The sequence below is a fragment of the Aspergillus heteromorphus genome, assembly GCF_003184545.1.
Source record: "Aspergillus heteromorphus CBS 117.55 chromosome Unknown BO70scaffold_1, whole genome shotgun sequence".
Lineage (NCBI taxonomy): Eukaryota > Fungi > Ascomycota > Eurotiomycetes > Eurotiales > Aspergillaceae > Aspergillus > Aspergillus heteromorphus.
Window position 1 is genome coordinate 1,028,344 of NW_020290406.1, and position 6,000 is coordinate 1,034,343.

A 6,000-nucleotide genomic window follows, 5' to 3' on the forward strand; every position below is an offset into this window, starting at 1 on the left:
ACTTAGTAATTAAATTAATCTAGAATTCTTGCTAAATATTATTCTTATTGTTAAAGAGATTTAATAGTTAAAAGATTATATTTATTAATTAGAACAAGCTATTAACTTACAGCGAAGAATAGCTTATCTTTAAAGAAATAATTTCTCAAGTAAAATCTTCTTAAGATACTATTAATCCTCCCCCGAGTCAGAAAAGAATAAGAAAAAGATTAAATTTAAAAATATTTTTTATTTTATTCTGAACTTCAATCTCTAAAAATATTAAGAATAGATTATTAATTTAAAATATATATTTAGAGATATACTCAAGAAATATTTATCAGAGAAATACAAGATTCTTGCTGTTATCAGCTATATAAATCTAGTATATAAATAGAGATAATACTGTTTTATAAATAATAAGAGTCTAGAAAAGAGATAATTTCTTAAGAAATTATAGTCTTAATTTAAAAATTAGACTCTTATACTAATTTAGAATACTATCACTCTTTAATCAGATATTATAGCCTAATTTAAACAGGCTTATTAATAATACAGCCAGAATCCGCGAGAGTTCTATATTTATCTTAATATCTTGAAGTAATATTTTTCTTATTAAATAAAAAAAAAAAAATTTTATTCTACTTTACTAAGCTACTATCAGATCTAAATTATTATATTTAAGAGTATATTTCTTATCTATCAGAGAAGCAGAACAAAATAATAGCTATTATTATTTATTATTATAAACTATAAGAAAATAGAGAAAAATATAAGCAAAATAATAACTAATTTAGTGATTATAAGCCACGCAAGTGCTTTTAAAAAATCACTAGTAAAATTATTAAGAAAGATATCCTGAATTATAGAAAAAATTCTATTAGAAAGAATAATAATTAATTATAATATTTTATATATAAAAGTACTCAATATCTTGCGAATTGATATTTTATTAAAGACAAAAGAATTTAATCTGCTAGAATCTACTAATTCTTATTAGATTTAGAGAGAAAAATAAAAAAGTTAGGATAGATTCTATAATTTTAACTTCTTTATCTATAATAAAGACTATATATTATTTTTATATTTCTATCTATATTTAAAATAGTTTTAAAATTTTTACAGACCTGGATAGCTGTGCCGAAGTAGATATTATTAATTATTAGTTTATTAAAGTCTATAATCTTTAATATACTCTGATTACTGCGCTAAAGATTAAAGCTATTAATCAAATTATTATTTCTATCTATAATATATAGAAAGTCTCTATTATTACTACTAATTTGTAAGAAGATATCTATATTTTTGAATAATATTATATAAAGATTAATCAGAATCCCTGACTGAAAGACAGCTTTGTATTATTTTTAATAACTATATTTTATAATCTATATATTATCTTATTAGTATAAAACTGCTAATAATAATTTAGTATATTATCTATTTTATTGCTTTCTATTATTTAATTTACTAAAGCAACTCAAAACTTAGCAAGAGTATATATTATTATTAAGTTTTTTAAAGATATCTGGCTATCAAAAGAAGAATCTTGTGATTTATTATTAAATCCTGAGATAATTCTTATTAAATTTAAATAGTTTTAAGATATATTCTCTATAGATTTCTTTCAATAACTATCTTCTTATAGCCCTGCGGACTATATTATTAATATTAAATCTAATAAAATATTCTCTTACAGTCTAATATATTTCTTATCCGAAGCTGAACTTAAGATTCTATAAGAATATATTAAAAAGAATCTAAAACTAGGCCGAATTTAATCTTTAAAGAGCCCTGCTGGAGCCCCTATTCTTTTTATATTTAAGAAAAATAATAGCTTATGTCTTTGTATAAACTATAGAGATCTTAATAAGATTTTTATTAAGAATCACTATTTCTTATCTCTTATTTCAGAGATTCTTAATAAAGTTTCAGAAAGTATCTACTTTTTAAAGATTAATATTAAGAATATATACTATTAAATCTGTATTAAGAAAAATAATAAATAGAAGATAGTATTTTGTATTTGATATAGTTATTTTAAATATATAATTATACTATTTAAATTAACTAATACTTCAGTAACTTTCTAAAACTATATATATACTGCACTTCGAGAACTTTTTAATAACTTTTATATAGTATATCTGAATAATATTCTTATCTTTTTGTCAGATAAGAAATCTTATATAAAGTATATTTATTAAGTTTTAAAGAGACTTCGAGAAGCTTAGCTCTATATAAAATTATTAAAATATTTATTTTATTAATCTCAAGTCAAATTTCTGGGATATATTATCGACTCTGACAGAGTATTTATAAATTCTTAATAAATAAATAATATTATTTTGTGGCTGATTTCTGAAAGTTATTATAATATCCAGATCTTTTTTAGATTCTGTAACTTTTATTAATAATTTATTTAAGATTATTCTTATATTACCTTGCCTCTTACTTTTTTACTTTATAAAATAATCAACAGGCGGAAGTCAGGAAAGATCTATCTAATCTTAATTAAATAAACTGCTTTCTGCTGTCTTATTATTATCTTTTAATAAGTATTTTTACTAATATATTTTAATTCTACAAAACCCTGCTGTTTAGAAATTGATATATTAAAAAAAGAGATAAGTAGTATTCTATCTTAATCTGATATTAAAAGTATATTTTATTTAGTTATATTCTGATTCTATAAATTCTTTAATGCTGAGCTAAATTATAGTACTCTAGATTAAGAGCTATTTGCTATTATTTACTCTTTTAAATAATAATAATAATATTTAGAAGATATTTCTTAAATAATCAAGATTTTATCAGACTATTCAAACTTGCAATCTTTTATATATCAAACCCGGGTTAACAGGAGGCAAGCTTGATGGCTTATAAGTCTAATTTTCTATAATTTTATTATTAAATATAGAACAGAAAAATCAAACCCAGCAGATAGACTCTTCAGAATGTCTTCTGGATCTTAAGTGAAATCTGCTTCTTAAGAGGAACTGTTAACCCCGATTCGAGCGCGATTCGTGGGTGTATTGTCTCTGATAATAAGGGATCTTGTCAAAGAAAAAACCCAGTTCGAATCTTGAGATGCGCAGGGTTACCCTGAATTTGATACCCGTATTGCGTTGAGCTCAAAGAACCCCAATAATCAAGCTGATATAGAGACAGCTGACTGGGCTGCTTGGGAGAACTTATCTTAAGAGAGATTTATTCCCCAATCTACAGTGTCACAAGTGTGTGCCGCGGAAGTTTTGTACTTGGATATATATAATTCTAAATTTTAAAAAATAATCTTGTGTTTGCAGAATAATAATCCAGAGATATAATAATAAAAGACTGCTGTTTAATAAAAGTAATCAAGCCAAAAGTATTAGATTATTAAAATAACTAGTTATATTTATTTCAAAGACTGATACTATATTCCCTCTTCTGAGACACTATGTCAGACACTTATTAAATTATATTATAATAATCTGTTAGCGGGATACTTCAGAAAAACCCGAATAGAAGCACTACTACACAGAAAGTTTCACTGAAATAGATTATAGTATGATATAGCTGAATATATCCAAACTTATCTAATATATTAAGAAACCACTGCTCCAAAGCATTAACCATATAGCAGTCTTAAATTATTATTAATTCTATTATATCTCTTTATTAAATTAGCAATAGATTTTATTACAGGGCTGCTCTCTATTATCTAATATAGAAAGACTGTTAATACTATTTTAGTTATTATTAATTAATTCTTAAAATACTGTCTTTTCTTTGCTGTTCTGTTCATAATAACTACCCCAGATCTTGCTGAACTATTCTATAAACAGATTAAATTAATCTTTGGACCCCCAAATAGGATTATATCTAATCAAGAATTAATCTTTATCAGCAAATTCTGGTCAAATTTAGTCTATAATAGCCATATAACCTTAAAGCTTTCGATTATATTTTATTCTCAAACTGATGGCCAAATAGAACAGATAAATCAAATACTTAAACACTATTTCTAATATTACTTCAGCTAGTATAATACTAACTAGCTATTAATTTTTTTAAGTACTTAATTCGCCTGCAATAACGCAGATAATATAATTACGGGCCAATTATTTTATAATATTTTTTATAGCTTTTTGCTGAACTTTTATATCAGAATTAAGACTGATTCTTAGCAGCAAGAAGTCCCAGCGGTATAGGATAAAATTAAAAAACTTAGAGAAACAAGAGAACAGCTATAAAAGATATGGCGAATAGCTATAAAAAAGTAAAAAAAATATTATAATAAGCGCAGAAAGCTATTCTACTTCAAAGAAAAAAATCTAATTAAGTTATTAACTCAGAACTTATAACTTAAAGAATTAAGAAAGCTGGCTCCGAAGTTCATAGAACTCTTTTGAATTCTTAAATATATCAGATCTCAGGCGTATTAGTTATATTTATCTGAGAAATATAAACAAATCCACAATATATTTTATGTCTTCTTGTTGAAATCGTGGAATACTAAAAGAGATTATAAAAAACTGCTCTTGATGCCTGAGCTAGATAATAAAGAAGGGAATAACAGTGATGCAGTATAGATAAAAATAATAAAAATCATGTGAAATAATAAAGAAATATAAAGAGAACAATTATAAATTACTAAAGAAATAATAATCACGAAGTAGAAGAGAAGAAGAAAGAGAAGTAATATAAAAGATTCTTTTATTTATACTTCTTCGCAGGGGATTTATCTATGCAAATATAATATAAGAGATTTTTTTATTTATACTTCTTTGCAGGGAATTCACCTATGTAAATATAATTAAATATTTATAAAACTATACAGAAATGGTATGTGATTCTGTTTATATTATATATCCCGCGAGTTTTTTATCTTTTGCTATTGGATCCCTACTATTCTGAATCAGGAATATATAAGATTATTCCTAATATTCGAGCTAGATGGCTTGTTCCAGTGGAGAAGAGCACTATTTATAATAGAATAAATCAGCTATCGGGATAAAGATTATTAAGATAATATATTATAGTGGTTGTGAGAGTCGTGTCATCGGGATGATATGTTATAGTGGTTGTGAGAGTTATGAGATTATTAATAGTGGTTCTATACCTCTCCGGCATCTATAAGATGCCGATCTTTCTGTAAGAAGCTACTGATTCTTTAAGAATCAGTCTATCTCATGAATATAGGCTATCTTTGTTATTATCAAACAAATACACGGTGTTTCATGGTTGATTCCTTACCTAGTCGACAGGCTTTCTACCCTGACAAGTAGATCCTATCACAAATAAAAATTTATAAGTATAGATATTCTTTATACTATTAAATATCTTCACAAGAATATAGATCTTTTTATAGATAGTCTATTTAATATTATTATTTTAATATTCTTTCTTCAGAATCAGAGTAATTTATTTAATAATTTTTATAAAATTATAAATATTTTTTAGCAGATCAGTTACAGACTCAAGAAATATTAATAAATTATATATATATAATACAGAGTATATAAAATTTATAAAATTATAAATCTTCTTTCCCGCGAAATAGAAATAATACAGAATAAATATCTTTATATTTAATAGATAATTAATATTATATAGAACACTCTTCTTAAAATTAAAATTATTATTTATATATCTCAAATAATATATACAGAAGTTATAGCAGACTTTAATAAGAATATTCTGCTTGAAACACGCTGTTCTCTTTGTTATTACAAAGTAATTAAAAATAAGATTAATATCTGATAAAGAAGAGAATAACAGTAATATAGTATAAATAAAAATAACAAAGATTATATAAAATAATAAAAAAATATAAAGAAAATAATTATAAATTACTAAAGAAATAACAATCACAAAATAGAAGAGAAGAAGAAAGAGAAATAATATAAGAGATTCTTTTATTTATACTTCTTCGCAGGAGATCTATCTATATAAATATAATATAAGAGATTTTTTTGTTTATACTTCTTTATAGAGGATCTATTCATGCAAATATAACTAAATATTTATAAAGCT